At 51.0% G+C, this 17,903-nt stretch overlaps 1 protein-coding gene across 2 annotated transcripts in view; it reads right to left on the bottom strand.

Moving 5' to 3' along the window:
• Nucleotides 1-17,903, bottom strand: part of GAS7 (growth arrest specific 7) — a 200,909-nt gene that overhangs the window by 147,549 nt on the left and 35,457 nt on the right. The window contains exon 1 of one of the 2 annotated variants that reach the window (XM_029212831.1): nt 3,585-4,065. The exons of the other annotated variant lie outside the window; for it this stretch is intronic. The gene's annotated coding sequence lies outside the window, so the exon portion shown is untranslated. Of the gene's footprint in view, nt 1-3,584; nt 4,066-17,903 lie in introns of those variants that run through there. 2 annotated transcript variants of the gene reach the window in all.

Below are 17,903 nucleotides of genomic sequence, written 5' to 3'. Positions count from 1 at the left end.
TACTTCATGTCCCCATCACCACCATGACCTGGATTAGTAGAAAGCACAACTCAGTGGTCTCTCTGGAAGCTGCCCACAGACTGTCCTTACACCTGGCCCGGTCACCATCCCAAAGCATCGACTGGTTTTAGGGCCTCTGGATGAACTTGTCTGTTCCACGTTTCAGACTCAACATCTTCTCGAGGAGCACCAGCCCTCCCCAATACCCCCCAAGGGGGCCCTGCCAACCCTGCCCTCCCCTCCGCTCTGAGCACCTCTGTCGGGCAGGTTCTGATTCCTCTCGCCCGGCTGTGCTCACTACCGGGGCCACGGCGGCCAGGGAGCAGAGGAGGACAGGGGAGGATGTCACATGTGGGCTGTCTGGGGGCAAAAGGCGTTTGGCAGCTCACGCCTCCGACCACAACGTGCAACTCTCTTATCAGTGGCGCTAACCACTGGGGAACTACAAGCGAGCTGAGTACAAAGGCTCTTCCTGTTTGGAGGGAAGTCAAGGCTGGCCCCTGAGGCACATCCCTGACAGTCTTTCGGCGTCTGGACCCTCCCTCTCCTCCCACTCTGCATCCAGCTGTGAGCCAGCTGGACCAGTGCTGGCCCCAGGCCCGGGTGGACGACACAGCCACCAATGGGGAGAAGCAGCCACCAGGAGCTGGCCCAGCCACTGTCTCGCTCCCTCTGCCCTGCCACAGACCCTCCAGTCTTATTTCCCTCTAAAACTGGGGGGCACTGGAGAAGATGGGGCACCATCACTTTTCCTTCCTGCCGTGTTACTGAGTCTCCCCTAAATGGCTCAGCTAGACCAGGACTCAATCCACAGACCACAATGATGGCACTCAGCAGAGATGCTCTGAGCTCTCCACACCTCACAGCTGCACAGAGCTTCGGGGGCTCCACGGCCCTCTGTGGGAGGCCGGTACAGAATCGGTACAGCAACCAGTGGGTCAGATCACGGGCTCTGGAAAGAGATGGTCTGGGTACAAACCCTGTCGCTGACTGGGTGACCCTGAAGAAATGATTGCACTTCTCTGTGACTCAGTTTCCCCATAGGTAAAATGGGCCTGGTAGTATGAGTACATAAAGATGCAGCACCTAGAACGGCACCTGAAAAAACAGCAAGTGCTACATAAATGCTGTCCAGTATTATTAAAATATTCTTGATTGGACAGGTCTGTTTTAAAATAAACTAACCACGGGACGTCCCTGGCGGTCCAGTGGTTAAGACTCCACACTTCCACTACAGGGGGCTCGGGTTTGATCCCTGGTCAGGGACCAAAAAAATAAATTAATTTTAAATTAATTAATTAAAAAACAGCCTATCCACCTGTGTGGCCACAGGCCCATTCACTAGTTGAGAAAATGTAGGTACGGGGAGAGTATTGATGATCTAACCGTGTACCACTGACACTGCTTGCTTATTCCTCGTCAGCCTCTCCCAGGCTTCTCCAACCCCATGCTTTCCATCAAAGTCTCAGAAGGCCAGGCGATTCCGGGGTGCCTCTAGCACCCCAGCAAGGAACTCAGCAACCCTCCCACCCAGGGCACAACACAGACATCTCAGAATCCACGGAGACCCACTGTCTTAGGGGAGGACTTGGGAGGCAGTGGACCCAGGGCTGCCTGGAGCTCTGTGGGCCCCTGACACAAAGCCCCCAAAGCACGTGGCACGGCGTGACATGCTAACAGCCACACAACACCTACCCTCCACCAGCACCATCAAAGCCCCGTGCTCCAAATGCCATCAGCACCATGGCTCTTGCAGGTGGCAAGACGGAGGGAAAACACATCAGGGGACACCACTTAATGATGAGCCGTGTGACCCAAACCCCAAGAGTGGGCCTTCCCATCTGTGAACTGTGGTGGTCTGGCTCTCCCAGACCCACCCTGCCAAGGACAGTGCTTCGCAAACAGTTCAGGCCGCCGTGTTAGCCCTCATCCTGCCCTCCCACTGAAGACTTACAAATAGTGCCTTCTCCTTGGAGAAGAGGCCAGTGCCTCAGCCAGCATCTCTTAGAAACCCTCACGTGTTGAGATAGGGACCCAGACATCCTTCACTGGAGGCATCGTCCCAAACACTTGGGTTGATGTGTGTGGCGGGTTTGCTCAACAGCCATGGTGGGGGAGAGTGGAAAGCCCCCAGCTCTAAGTGGAAAACCCTGGCTCCCAACCACGTCTCCACTGCACAAACCAGTTACTGATTGCCATCTGCCTTGGTTTTCCTCACCCGGTAAAACCCAAACACGACCTGACACGCTGCAGAATTAACTGAAATACGTGTAAAGGTGCAGGCTGAGATCTGTATCATTTTAAGGTTCAATGGGGGACTCCATATTTAAACATATTTTAATATCTCTTTACCCGAATATCTCTAGATGGGGCTACGCCCCCCAGCTTACCACAGCCTCAACACTCGTGAGTCACCTGTTGGACCCCGGAAAGCACTGAAAACTATTTTGAGCAGGGGTCCTGGGGTTCCTGCATGCAACTGAATTCCCTGGAAAGCATGTTCAACACAGATATCGGGGCCCCACCCCTGCTTTTTGACTGAGCAGGTCTGCGGGGTGATGCTGGTCCAGGGACCACAGTTTGAGAAGTCCAGCCTTAGAATCTGAAGACTAGAAAGTATACTAGGAATCCCCCAACACGACCACAGAAGAGCCAGGGGACACTCCATGCCCCGCGCCTCGTTAACAGCTCCTGGTCCAGTCCTGCTGTCGGCCTGACGCGAGGCTGTTCCAGCTCCCACCTCAGACACAGGCGGGGCTAAGGTGGAGGCGTGGCCCCGGCTGCTTCCTGCTTCCTGTCCCTTGGCCGGGGGTGGGGGTGGGGGCGGGGGGGGGGGGCAGAAAGAGACCACTGGGTCCCCGGGCTGCTGCCTTCAATGCCCAGCCCTCTTGATGATCCTATCCTTGGTCCCAGCTCCTCCCTTCCAGGAAGAGGCAGGCCTGGCACAGGAGGTCTCAAGGCTGGGAGGGTGGAGTCCTAGGCCCCAGGGAAGGGAAGGGGCACAGCAGGGCCCCAGGGCAGCTGATTCTAGGCCAAGCCCCTCCATCCTGAGCAGAGCCTGGAGACAGTGGGCTCCGAGGGGCGGGGAGCCGGGCAGGCGTGCACACTGCACCCAGTGTCCCGGCCACACAATGCATAAGGGGCCGGCAGGGCAGGCGGCCAGGGCCCACTCATGCCAGTACCATCTCGAGCCCTTGCCAGGCCTCAGAGGGCCGGTGAAGAAGCTGGACTCTGTCCCGGGGCACAGTCGGGCTCTATTCTTATCTCAAGCGGGGAATGCGTGACTCTCCTTGCAGTGAACGGGGGGGCCCCCCCGGCGAGGTGGGAGAGGAAACAGGGCCATCACTGTGCCTGAGAGGGCTCCCCACTCAGCCCCCGGCTCCAACTGGCCCCTGGTGCCAGGGCCTTGCACGAGCCTCCGACAAGGACAGGCCGGGCTGAAGATGGACAAGGAAAAGTACAGCCCAGCACAGACTGGCCCTCACCGACGGCAGGACTCAGAAACCTGCACACACGGGTCCTAAGTGAGACCCAACAGGACGGGTCCGAGCGGGAAACACAGCCTCCTGGACACAGTTACTTACCGAATCCCAAAGGAAAGGGTCCAGATATCCTATGCACCCCACACACAGGCACAAGTTCCTGCTGGCAGATACGGGTCCCTCTCTCACCTAGCCCAAAACATCATTTGCAGGTGGCAACAGATCTCATTAAGACCTCCCTTTAGTTTGACGGAAGGAAACACAATGATTTTGACACGTATTCATCCAACTTTCTAGGTGTCTGAGGGCCGAAAAACAACCCGCTGAAGAGCCTGGGTTACTACCATGGACTCAAAGCCTCAAACCACTCATACCTTAAGTCTGCAAGTATAAAGGCGCCCCGTGGTGGATGAAGTGACAGATGAGGGTGACAAGGGAGGTACCAGGGGTCAGGGGGCTGGAAGAGAAGTTACGTGCACTGAAATAACTGAAGGATGATTAAAAATAAAGAAATGAATATTTAGTCATCATCCACTATGTGCTAAGTATGTAATTCTGTAAGGCAAGTATCAGCATTCCCTTTTTTTTTTTTGGCTGCATTGGGTCTTCGTTGCTGCGTGCAGGCTTTCTCTAGTTGTGGTGAGCGGGCGCTACTCTTCGTTGCGGTGCATGGGCTTCTCCCTGCGGTGTCTTCTCTTATTGCAGAGCACGGTCTCTAGGTGCACGGGCTTCAGTAGCTGTGGCTCGCGGACTCTAGGGCACATGGGCTTCAGTAGTTGTGGTGCACGGGCTTAGTTGCTCCGTGGCATGTGGGATCTTCCCGGACCAGGGATCGAACCCGTGTCCCCTGCAGGGGCAGGCAGATTCTTAACCACTGCGCCACCAGAGAAGTCCCAGAGTTCCCAATTTAAAGATTAGAAAACAGAGTCACTGAGAAGTCAAGGGATGTTCCTTAAGCAGTTATGTACAGAGCCAGGATTCAGACCTAGGCCTTCAAGTCCAGCCCTCTTTGCGTTAGAGCAGCCCACTTCCTGGGAGTGGCAGGGATGGGCAGCAGCAGTGCTGGAGAGGGAGAAGGCGTCTCAGGCATAAGGGCGTTGCCAGAACGCATTGCCACCAACTTTCCTTCACATGTTTCTCCTTTAGGCCTGCAGATCCGAGTCTCGGCCAGTGAAGGGGGCGCCGGGCATTTTCAAGGGCTGTAAATTGGTACCACCTTTCTGAAGAGCAGCGATAGAATGGGTCAAAATGTACACCACAGATGTAACTGCAGAGCATGCTTCTTTCCAGGAGAGGATGCCTCACTAGGAATGCTGGCTTCAGCGATTTTAACAAAAGCCAAAAAAAAAAAAAAAAGGAAAAAGAAGAAAGCAACCTCAGTGTCCATCACTAGGGGATTATAAATAATAAATAGTTCATCCAAATGATGAACTAATAGTGAACACTAAAAATAATGCTTTAGATACATCTACTCATACAGAAAGGTATTTAACATATATTAAGTTTAAAGAAAAAATGTCGCAGAGCAACTAAGCCCGTGCGCCACAACTACTGAGCCCGCATGCCGCAGATACTGAAGCCTGCGCACCTAGAGCCAGTGCTCCGCAACAAGAGAAGCCACCGCAATGAGAAGCCTGCACACTGCAAGGAAGAGTAGCCCCGATCACCACAACTAGGGAAAGCCCGTGCGCAGCAACGAAGACCCAACGCAACCAAAAATAAAAATAAAAAATTTTTAAATGCCTTAAAAAAGAAAAGAAAAAAAAACAGGTTGCACAATTGCATATATAATATGATTAAAAGGGGGGAACAAGGGCTTCCCTGGTGGTGCAGTGGTTAAGAATCCGCCTGCCAATGAAGGGGACACGGGTTCAAGCCCTGGTCCGGGAAGATCCCACAGGCCGCGGAGCAACTAAGCCCGTGCACCACAACTACTGAAGCCCATGTGCCCTAGAGTCTGCGAACCACAACTACTGAAGCCTGTGCACCTAGAGCCTGTGCTCCGCAACAAGGGAAGCCACCGCAGGGAGAAGCCCGGGCACCACAACGATGAGTAGCCCCCGCTCGCCACAACTAGAGAAAGCCCGTGCGCAGCAACGAAGACCCAACACAGCCAAAAATAAATAAATAAATTTATTTAGAAAAGGGGGCGGGGGAACAAGGAGATTGCTCTTCCTTTCTCAGTAGGATGAAAGAGAGGGGTGAATGGTGACAGGGTGATGGGGGCGGGGGTGGGAGGGTCAGGGTGGTGCTGGGAACGAAACCAGGGGGTGAGGGGTCAGCTGAGGGTGGGAGCCGGTAGAGAACTTAGACTAACTCCTGTTTGGCCTTCCTCTGGACCAGTCTTAAAGGACTAGGAAACATCCAGAAAATACTGAACTAGTAAATCTTTTAGAAGCCCCTCCCCCCTGCTTTACTTATTAATACTCCCCCCACCACTCCCCTCCCACCCTGAAGTTCCACCTCAGTTCCCATCATGGATGGAGCCAGAGGGGCCTGGACAAGGTGGACGCGGTGAGCTCCCAGGCTCTGCCCGCTGAGGGTGCTGCCAGTCTGTGGCCTGGACTCACGTGACACCCGCCTCTCCATCTCAGAGCAGTCCTCTCAGCCGCGGCGATCCCACAGCAGGCCCTGAGGTGACACCACTCGGGTTCCCCGGACACCAGCTCGCCAGTAGTGACCGACCCAGTGACTCAGGGAGGGCACAGTTAATCGGGCCTTTCCTGCAAAGCAGGAGCCGCTTCCCAGACGAGAAAAGTACAATCAGACCTCGGAGAGATGGTGGGTTCCAGTTCCAGACCACCGCAATAAAATGAGTCACAAGATTTTCTTTTTTCTTTTTTGGTTTTCCAGTGTGAATAAAAGATGTTTACGCTATAGTCTATGAAGTGTGCAACGGCATTATATCTTAAAAAAATACATACCTTAATTTAAAGATGCTTTATTGCTAAAAAATGCTAGCCATCATCTGACAACGGGCCACAAACCTTCAACTGGTTTAAAAAAAACAAAAACAAGAACGCAATACCCGAGCTGTGCCTGCATTTCCCTTCTCTTTCAACATTCCAGCTCTCTTCCTTGGAGTTCTCAGGGAGAAAACCCAGGAACAATAAATGGGTGTGAGGGAGAAGAGGGAGAGAGAATTCACGTGCCCCCCACATACATACATACACACACACACACACACACACACACACACACAGACACACACACACCTCAAGATCTCCTCTTGTTCCTGAAAAGTCCACAGAATTCGGGGAAGCTGCTTGCTGGTCAAAGAGCAGCCCTGTTTTGAGGGTCAGGACCAATCCCAGGGTGGAGCTCTGGGAAGAGAACGTGACCGGGACCAAAAGACCCCACCTCCCATCCCAGTGAGAGCAGCACGGCCAGAGCCAGCCAGTTCTGGGTTCAAACCCCAGCCCTGCCCCTTCCTAAGCTGGGTGATCTTCCTTAACCGCGTTGGCCAGACACAGACCAGAGCCTGGGCTTCTAGAGCCAGGTGAGTGCAGGCTCCTGACCAGCCTGGCAACCTTGGGCGGGTCACCCTGTCCCTAGAACCCAACATCTTCTGCAGGGAGACGGCTGCAAGCAGACAGAGGTTGGTTAAGTTCTGGCTGACACACTGGGTTGCTAGCTGTTGTTTTCAGTTTCAGTCAATTACCAACATTACAAAACGGGGTGATTTCAAATTTCCAGCTGGGCACACGCTCCCTACGATTGGCTGTGGCTGCTGTTTCCGATGGCACATCATTCCTCAGTGCTTAGTGACCTACTGACATCTGAATCTGTCACCCCCGCTCGAGAAGACGCAACATTCCGTGACTGTGGGCACCTCTTTGCTCTGAACACTGGGGTTAACTCGGGGAGCCCTGGAAAGAAGGCAGCAGTGACCCCCACCCCGTACATAATCCCCTTTCTGGACCCAGCTCCAGCTTACATCAGGGGGACTCGTGGTTTCCTGGGGTTGGTGGGGGGACTGCACAGCCCGCAGTTGGGGGCTGCAGGGGGAGGGCTGGTAGGGTGGCTTTTGCTACTGGCTCCGTGGTCTTGAGGAGACCTGGGCTTGAAGTACTACATGAAATACTCACTTCTTCTTTGTTCCAGAACGCTCATCACCAACAGCTCCACCCAGCTCCCCCGAAAGCATTTCAGCTGTCAGCTCACAGAGGGACAGACGCCAGGCTGGAGGACATGCTGCTTACTTGAGAACTTTGATTTTAAAGACACTAACCTGACCCTGGGAAACACAGGACCTGGGCAGAGAAGTCCCCTAAGCCCAGAGCTCTGACCAGATTCCCTTCCAAGACCTGCGCCTCCACCTCCCTGCCCCAAAACCCCCGAGACTGGGCAAGTTCCCACCAGGCTGAGCGGACCAGGGCAGAAAGCTCTGAGCAAATCCTGGAACCCGCGAGTCTCTCCCTAGAAACGGGGATGAAACACGAGAACCACACAAAGATCTGAGTGATTCCAGGACCACCTCCGGGGCCACATAAGCTCTCGACAGAGCACACACAAACACTGAGCCAGGGTTCTAAACATCTGGGGCTTAGCTAATCCTCGGCTCTGGGGCCTTCAGTTTGGGTGGACTCCCAGAAACAGCCGAGCCGGAGGGGGATCCGGGTCCAGTTTCCAGGGAGCTGGACCAGGCCTGGGAGCCCTGCACCTGGCCCTGCCCCAAGCCGGGGCCCCGAGTCCCCACAAGGCCATGCATGCATCCTCCTGGCCCACACCCGCAGTTCCGGGGCGGCTCCACCGCCCAGCCCACACGTGGAAGGCAGAGGCCTCAGCGCTCCAGGATTCCATTCTGCGGTGGAGGCTTCTAGAGGAAATAATTCCCTAATCCCCTTCCTAAATCAAGGCCAAGAAACAACTTGCGCAGAGTCCGCCAGATGACGGCTGCCCGGCTGTCCCTGCACTGACCTCCTGTAGCTAAGGAGGAACTGGGGGGGTCTGGGGCGGGGCAGGATGTGGGGCCCCTCGTGCTCACAGACCCACACTTGATGCAGTCAGTTCTGATTTTCGGTCCACAGACCATGGGATTCCAGAGTAAGCCGAGGCCAAGTGCTTCCCCTGTTCCCCCTTAACTGGGCCAGAAGACAAAACTCTGTGTTTCATGACATATTTATTCAACTGCATTGTTTGTTGCCTATTTTCACTTGCAGTGACAGTTTTCATCAAAATCTTGTTTAAAATTCCAACCAAGGCATCTTTTAATGTAAGTGATCCTTGACTGATTAATTTCTCCCTGTGGGTCAAGAGACATACAGGGGACGTGTCCTTACCCGATGACTTAAATAAATAAAATGGTTAAAAGATGCCTCGATGACAAAGGTGCCAAGACCATAAAACAGAGAGGGGACAGTCTTATCAACAACAGTGCTGGGACAAGACAGCCACACGCGAAAGAATGAAGCTGCCGCCTTTCTCTCACCATTTACAAAAATTAACTCAAAACAGATCTAAGTGGGCTTCCCTGGTGGCGCAGTGGTTGAGAGTCCGCCTGCCGATGCCGGGGACACGGGTTCGTGCCTCGGTCCGGGAAGATCCCACATGCCGTGGAGCGGCTGGGCCCGTGAGCCATGGCCGCTGAGCCTGCGCGTCCGGAGCCTGTGCTCCGCAACGGGAGAGGCCACAACAGTGAGAGGCCCACGTACCTCAAAAAAATAAATAAATAAATAGATCTAAGTTCTAAATGTAAGAGCTACAAATATAAAACTCATAGAAGAAAACAACAGTGTAAATCTTCATGACCTTCTGTTAGACGCCAGTTTCTTAAACAACAAAAGCACACGGGGCAAAGGGAGAAAAAACAGACATCATCAAAATTAAAACTTTTTGTGCTTCAAAGGACACTCTCAAAGAAAATGAAAAGACAAACCACAGAATGGAAGAAAATTTTTGCAAATAGTCTCTCTGATAAAGGACTTTTATCTGGAGTACATGAACATATACAACTCAATAATAAAAAGACATGTGTTATTTAACTCAATATGAGGAAAATGGGCAAAAGCTTTGACAAGACCTTTCTCCTAAGAAGATATATGAACAACCTATAAGCACTTGAAAAGATCTTCAACATCATTAGCCTTCAGGGAAATGCAAATCAAAGCCACTTCACACCCCCTAGAAGAGCTGTAATCAAAAAGATTGGGGCTTCCCTGGTGGCGCAGTGGTTAGCGCAATGGTTAAGAATCCGCCTGCCAATGCAGGGGACACGGGTTCGATCCCTGGTCCGGGAAGATCCCACATGCCGCGGAGCAACTAAGCCCGTGCGCCACAACTACAGAGCCGGCGCTCTAGAGCCCGTGAGCCACAACTACTGAAGCCCAGGTGTGGCAACTACTGTAGCCCACGTGCCTAGAGCCCATGCTCCGCAACAAGAGAAGCCACCGCAATGAGAAGCCCGCGCACCGCAACAAAGAGCCTGTGAGCAGCAACGAAGACCCAACGCGGCCAAAAAACCCCCCCAAAAAACCAAAAAACAAAGAAACAAATAACAAGTGCTGGCAAGGATGGGAAGACCCTGTACAGACGGCAATGTAAACTGTGCCCCAGCTTTGGAAAATCCTCTGGCAGTTCCTCAGAAGGTTAAGCACAGTTACCATCTAACCCAGCAATTCTGAATTCCTGATTATCCACCCCACCCACGCTGCGTATGTGCATCCATGTACATGTTTGTGTGCACACAGATAACCGCCACTCACCATCAAATCCCTTGTCTTCACAGCCATGACCTCCCCGTGGTATCACATTTGAAGAAACATCACTCAGGCAACCAAAAACTGTTATAAAAGCAATTTGATCTTTACTAAAGTCTCTTTTTAAAGGAAGAAAAGGGCTTCATTCACAACACGTAGCAAAACTGAAAATCTTCCCCTCCCCTCCCTTTCAATCTGACTCGCAGGCAGCGGCCAACGCCCGAATCTCCTTCCTACTTTCTCCAGAGGACTTTAAATTCCTCCCGCGCCCCCATGGCTTGGGTCATTCCCCACTGCAGACCTCCTTCTCCAAAAGACAGACAGACTGACAGACGCTTATACACAAGCCCTCAAGGTCAGTCCTTTCTCTTTTCTTCCTAAAACTACCCTTCCAGACTGCTCCAACTCTGTCCCTCTCTGCCCATTGCTCAGATAGGTTCTCCACAATGAAGGCCAGGGACTGAGCTGGCCAGATTTCTCCTAAACTAATAAAGGCAGGGGGGAAGCTATGAACATTCCATCACGCTCTGCTGGTTTACGTTTGTTTATGTTTCCGACTTGGCTTTTCACAATTATTTTTACGTGTGCTTTCCTGTCTCCACGTGGCGGGAGCAAGCCCGGCAGTGCAGGCACGACGCCATTCTCTTTCCCGTCCACCCACAGCTCTGGTACCACCTTCCGAGCTCCATGCCCCATTAGCACAGAAGATGTAGGCTCAGAACTGGTTGTGGGGATGGGGGCGCCCGCCAGCCAAGGCGGGAGGTGGTGTCTGCATTGCTCAGAGCTGGATGCCTCAGCTCTGGGAAGGAAATAAATTTCCAACAGAAGATCAAAGGAAGGAACACTAGCAGAAAACCATGGGGGAAGACTTGAAGCCGCAACATTTGAGGAGAGATGAGACTTTTTCTGGTTCAGAGTTGCAGGGAGAGTTTAAAGGGCAAGGACATAAATTAGCAACTTGGCCCCAGAGCAGCACGGGGTGGCTGCAGACAGGACAGCACAAAGGGACGTCTGCAGGAAGACTAGACGCCCTGAATTAAAGCAAATGCCTCCCAAACGCGGTCTGTCTTTTATTAATCACGATGTCACCCGTGGCGGAGTATCCTGTGACCACCGCCAACCGTGACAGGGGGCGTGGCACCAGCTTGCTCTACTTCCTTTCCAAAGGAACCTCCCTCCGGGAGGCGGAGGCTTCTTCCATGGATCCGATCAAACTGTAGCCTGTGTTTCTGGGCTCGGCCTCAGAACAGGATTTCTCGTGGGGACATCCGAACCCCTTGGTTATTTTCATCTCTCAGTCCAGCCAGAAGTTTGGAGAGTCGCTGGGGTTTCTCCCAACTCAGCACAATGATGCTGTGGAAAATACAGGCCAGATTTCCAGTCTTGGAGAAGGGGAGCTTGACACACTTCCTTCTCATAGGAAAAGTCAAGGAGCTGTCTCTAAGATGAGACTTGCAATTCATCAGCAAATCCGTCAGCGCCTCCTTTGACGCGGACGCTAAATCTAACACTCCTTACCACCTCCGCTGTATCAGCCCAGGCTGGACCTCCATCCCCTCAGGGCTGCTGGCCTTGACTCACAACCGGCTTCAATCCATCCTCCACTAGCAGCCAGAGTGACCCTTTAGGATGGAAAGCCTTACCATGTCACTCACAGCTCACAACACCCACACCCCCCCCCAGAGGCATCCCATCTTACTTAAAAAAAAAAAAAAAGAACAGAGCATCTATGACAGACCCACAAGGTCCTGCATCATCTGACCTTCCTCGACCTCTCAGCCCCCAAATCTTCACCCTCTCCCACCGGCTCACCCAACTCGGGCTCCATGGGCACGGCTAACCGTCCTCAGGGCCTTTGCACATCCCTCCCCCAGATCTCCAGGTGGCTCATTCCCCATCTTTATTTTATTCTCTGCTCAAATGAGAGAGGTCTTCACTGACCACCCCACTTAAGGTAAACCTCCCCCCTCAATCTGCCTCACTCTCCACCCCCTCCCCCCGCTTCATATAGCTTCACAATATGTATCACTCAGCTGACATACGTGTGAAAGTGTGTGTTTATTGGGATGTCAGCTCTACTGCGCAGGGAACTGGTCTACTTCGTTGACGGCTGTATTCCCAGCATCTGGAACAATTCCTAGCACTTTGCAGTTGCTCCATAAATATTTGTTGGAGGAATGAGTGAATGAACACGTGAATTCCTGGTTGATGATGGTCCAATAAGGAACATCGTGATGCCCCTCATTTCACACTTGTGTCATGGTTCAGATGAGAAAGCATTTAAACAAATGTAAAGGAAAGAACTATTGATCCACTGCGATCCTTCCAACTCATTAGCAAGAAAGGGAGGAAAACAGAACTATGCCCACGTGACAGAGAAGGAAACGTTGGGATACTGTTAGAGGGAATAAGGAAGCATATGGGCTGGTCCAAGGTCAAATTTGTAACCAAGAACCAAACTAGAGCCAGAATCCAGCTTTCCAGACACTCTGTCCTATGCTCTTTCCAGCAAGTTGCTCTGATTTCAACACTGTCCTGCTAGAAAATCTATTAATATCATTAATCATATTAATATTCAAAAACCTTTTAAAATATGATTATTGAGAGATGCTGATACGGCATCGTTTGATAAATTTCCACATCTATCTGTGGCTTCAAAAATAACTCTTCTTGGGACTTCCCTGCTGGCTTAGTAGTTAAGAATCCGCCTGCCGATGCAGGGGACACAGGTTCGAGCCCTGGTTCAGGAAGATCCCACATGCTGCGGAGCAACTAAGCCCGTATGCCACAACTACTGAGCCTGTGCTCTAGAGCCTGTGAGCCACAACCACTGAAGCCCGCGTGCCTAGAGCCCATGCTCTGCAGCAAGAGAAGCCACTTGGTACCAAAGATCAGGTGTGTTTTCCAGAGATGCACAGCCAGGTCTCGAAAGGGAGTTCTCAACTGTGGCTGGCCATTCCATGGCCATTCCACCAAGATGGCGCAGGAAACACTGGTTGCCCCAGGCAGAGGGTGGGAGACCAAAAGAAAACCCTCAGCCCATCCCTGGCAGAAAGCCTTGCTCAGCTGAAGGCTGCAAACACCCTGGTGTCCAGAGCCATCTGCCAGGGGCATGGGGACAAGTACTGGTAAGGAAAGTTCAAAGGCACTCACAAAGCAAAGAAAACAAACTGTATTTCAGAGAAGTGCTGGGAAGGGGGTGCAGAAAGAATGACAGAACTCCCAGGTTTCTCTGGAGCAAGCCATGCCCAGCTTAGTCCAAGGAAAAGGTGCCCAGGGAAGCTCAGGCAGCATGAAGACCAGAAGGGCCCCCCATCCGATCATTAGAAAACTTAGTTAAGGGAGGAAGCAGCAGAGGCTTGGAAGAAACCTTCAAGGCCATAAAACCAGATGCTGAAGCCCTGCCCTGGCCCTGGGGGATCTATCACATAGGTGGCATTGAGATGAAGCAGGGCCCAGGGCCCCTAGGACCAAGTTCCGAGTTCCTACAGGTGTAGCAGTCCAATCGGCGGCCTGGTCCTGGTGTGGGGAAGAGAGGCACCCATGGGTCCTCTGTTCCTGCCGAGGACACCATCACACCTGCTGCTGGACAGACAGTGGCTGGGTCAGGACCAGCAGCCAGGGAGTCAGTGCGTGGCCGGGGCTCAGGGAGGGGGTGTGAGAGCAACGCCTTCTAAGACCCCCAGAAATGAGGGCCATCTCCCAGCCCTCAAAGGAACATAACCCTGGAGCAAAGCCCCAGGGTTCAGTGAGGTGGAGAGACACATTTTGTCTCTGTGGGGCAGAGCAGCCACCTCGATGATAGAACTTGCTCCTGCTGGTCTAAAGCCAGGACTTTCTGGGAAGGGCCCAGAGTGTGAGCCCCAGGCCCTTTGAACCAGCAGGCTTTGTGACCAAAACCCGTATTAAATAGAAAGGATGGATAAGAAATGGAATGTTTTGCCCATCCCAGCCTACTTCCCGGGTCAAGCCGAGAACAGATGCCCCAGGATGGGGTCCTAGCCAAGTCTCCCACGTTGTGACTGACCTTCACATCTTGTTTTACAAAGCAAAATCCTCTCAAGAGAGAGAAAGTGGATTCCCTGCTACTCAAAGTGGGGTCCACAGACCAGCCTCATTAGGAACTTGCCAGAAATGCAGACTCCCAGGCCCTCCCACGAGCTCCGAGGCCCCATTCTGCTTTGATGCACCCCTGCTGGAAACTGACCACCTCGGTATATAACAGGCTACATCACGGTCAAGGGGTAACAGCCTAAAGAACACTCCTTTCCTACAGTGAGACAGTAAAAATTCCTTATTTTAGGACCTACTATTTCAGAATCCATGCTCCTTTGGGCACGCTAAATTGAGATTTACCTATTAAGTCAAGAATTTCTACAAGTAAGGAGGAAACCAAAAAGCCCTCTTCAAATGCTTAGTCACCCAGTTTACATTTTTTGTTAATGTGTTAATGGCAAAATACTTATTCATACCTTCCCAATTCGATTTAAAACATTTGAAAATATTTTGCTCATCTTGTGCAAGATCCCCTATGTGCCTGGGTTTTGGCTCATGAATAAATAGTTGTTACCCCACTTTCAGGCAAAGCCAAGTAGTGAGGTTTGTTTTTTTTTTTTTTTGAGGGGAGGGCCATGTATGTGTCCCTGTGTTTAATCACAGCAAAGTATAAATATACAGCTGCGTCTCTGAAACCCGCAAAAACTCCCAGGCAACCTCAATTAGGTAGATTTTTAAAACACTCAGACAAAAGGAAACAACCCGAAAGTTTCTGTAAACGGTGTTTGATCCCAGCTGAACCTATCTCCCAGTTTGGAATTTACTAGCTAGTTAAAATAACAGGAACATCCTTCTATTTCCTCTTAGAGCTCAAAGTGAGACACTAAGACCAGCCAAGAGGGTAAGAAACCTCACACATAAACATAGAAAATAAACTTGTAAAAAGATATTGGGTAACTGTGTTTGTACACACGGGATGGGACTGGGGGTACACACGGCCACCCCTCTCCCTCGTGCCAAAGATACAACCGGAATTTTATCAAAGCTTCCTCAAACCAAGCTCAAACTCTCTAACTTGATTCTTTAAAACAAAACCAAAAAAACAGAGTACCTTTATCTAGATTTTAAAATGAGTGTGAACACTGCCAAGAGCTCGTAATGAAAGAGTACTCTGAGTACTCTGAGTCAAAGGGTCTGAATGCTAACTCTGTTCTTGACTAACGGCCACTTCCTAACCTGGAGCAAATCGCAAATTCCTTGCCTCCCGTGTCCTGGGCTGTAAAATCAGGAGGATGCGAGGAGTCACCGCTCGCCCAAGTTCAAGGTCCTGCTGAGGACCCACCGTGAGTTACATGTGAGAACACGATAGACCTTAAGGCTCACGCAAACCTTAATTACAGTAAGTCCCCTACATACGAACCTTCAAGTTGCGAACTTTCAAAGATGCGAACGTGCGTTCACATGTCCAATCACGTAAGTTAGTTCACGTGTCTGGCGTACACCGTCACGTGCGTGCATCCTCTGCAAGTGGTTGTGCTTTGTGTCCTTTACTGTACAGCACTGTACAGAGTACAGCAGTACAGTATCTTTATTTCAAGCCCAGGCTGTCCGTTAGCATGCGTAAAAGCAGCGGTGATGCAGCCGGTACTGCTGAGAAGTGCCAGCTGTTGTCCTGTACTGCTGTACTTTTCAAGGTACTGTCCTGTAAGATTAAAAATGTTTTATCTTGGGACTTCCCTGGTGGTGCAGTGGTTAAGCATCCGCCTGCTAACGTAGGGGACACGGGTTCGATCCCTGGTCGGGGAAGATGCCACATGCCGCGGAGCAACTAAGCCTGTGCGCCACAACTACTGAGCCTGCGAGCCACAACTGCTGAGCCCGCACGCCTACAGCCTGTGCTCCGCAACGAGAAGCCACCACACCACAACAAAGAGTAGCTCCCGCTCACCGCAACTAGAGAAAGCCCACACGCAGCAACGAAGACCCAATGCAGCCAAAAATAAATAAAACTTTTAAAGAAATTTATTTATGTTTGTTTTTTATGTATTATTTGTGTGAAAAGTATTATAAACCTATTACAGTACAGTCCTATATAGTCACTGTGTTCGTTGGATACCTAGGTTAACTTTGTTGGACTTAGCGAACAGATTGGATTTACAAATGTGCTCTTGGAACGGAACTCTTTTGTACGTAGGGGACTTAACTGTATTGCCAAGAACAGGCATTTTTGACTGAGCAGCTTGGGAAAGAGTCAGGATCACCTGTTTTGGGGTTTTTTTAATGTCTTAGTTGCATCTTGGTATTGGGGGGTCGCTTTTGTGGGATGGGGAGTAGCTTTGTCAGTTTGGGTTAACCTGGGCCCTTCTCCATCCCTCTGATGACCCTCTGGGTTAACCTGGGCCCTTCTCCATCCCTCTGATGACCCTTTATTGCTGGTCACGAATCACCATGGGGGAGGCGGTGATCCTCCCTCAGGAGACTGCATCCCCAGGTGGCCTGGAGGAACCCACAAGCCAACCTCCTGCTGCAGAAGGTTGGCACATGGCATGTCAGCTTCAACGGGAGGGGCCATTTGAAAGGGCATACCATAACCCATCTCATAGAATTTAGGACACTGCAGCCAGAGAATGAAGAACCAGGCTACCTTTTTCAACCTTCCATAAATGACAGTTAAGGATTAGAGGTTAAAGAGCTAGGAAAAGTTTGGCAATTCCTCAAAAGGTTAAGCAAAGAGTCGCCATGTGACCCCACGATTCCACTCCTGAGTATACACCCAAGAGAAATGAAAGCTGTCCACACAAAAGCCGGTACACAAACATTCACAGCAGCATTATTCACAATGGCCCCAAATCAAAAACAACCCAAATGTCCATCAACGGATGAATGGATAAATAAAAGGTATTCTATTCACACAGGGAATATTATTCAGTCGTGAAAAGGAAAGAAGTGCTGACATGCTACAACATGGATGAACCCTGAAGACATCATGCTAAGTGAAAGAAGCCAAACACAAAAGGCCACACACTGCATGATTGATTCCATTTATATGAAACGCTCAGAACAGGCGAATTTGGAGAGACAGGAGATTAACAGTTGCCAGGGGTGAGGGAAGGAGGAAGAAGGGGGTGACCATTAATTGGGTACAGGGTTTCTTTTTGGGGTAACAGAAATGTCCTAGAATTGAACAGTGAATATACACTGAAGTGCACACTTTAAAAGGGTGAATTCTGTGTTATGTGAATTGTATCTCAATTTTAAAAATATATTATAAAAACAACTCATTAAAATGTAAAAGGGCAGCCCTAACAGGAGTTAATACCGCCCAAGAGAAAATCAGGTGTGACATATACACTTGATGTCATCTTACCTTCAACCTCCTAACCCCACGTGTTCTTGGGCATCGTTTAACCTTTTCTTTCTCTTTCTCCCTCCCACCTCCTCCCTCCTGCATCTGTCTTTTCTTCCCTTTCTCTGTTTTTCTTCTATTTCTTTCTCTCCCTTAACTGGTTACGTCCTTAAGAAAAAAAATGAATGATTGAATGCAATCTAGGTGGTAGTGGGCTTTTTAAAAAATAACTTCTCAGGACTTCCCTGGTGGTCCAGTGGTAAAGAATGCACCTTCCAATTCGGGGGACACGGGTTCGATCCCTGGTCAGGTAACTAAGATCCCACATGCCAAGGGGCAACTAAGCCCGCGCGCCACAACTACTGAGCCCACACGCACCTC

This window comes from Monodon monoceros, unplaced genomic scaffold (genome assembly GCF_005190385.1).
Source record: "Monodon monoceros isolate NGI ecotype Baffin Bay Population unplaced genomic scaffold, NGI_Narwhal_1 Super_Scaffold_9, whole genome shotgun sequence".
NCBI classification, from domain to species: Eukaryota; Metazoa; Chordata; class Mammalia; order Artiodactyla; family Monodontidae; genus Monodon; species Monodon monoceros.
Note: the sequence above shows the minus strand (reverse complement) of the source record. Positions and strands in the feature narration are given on the sequence as shown.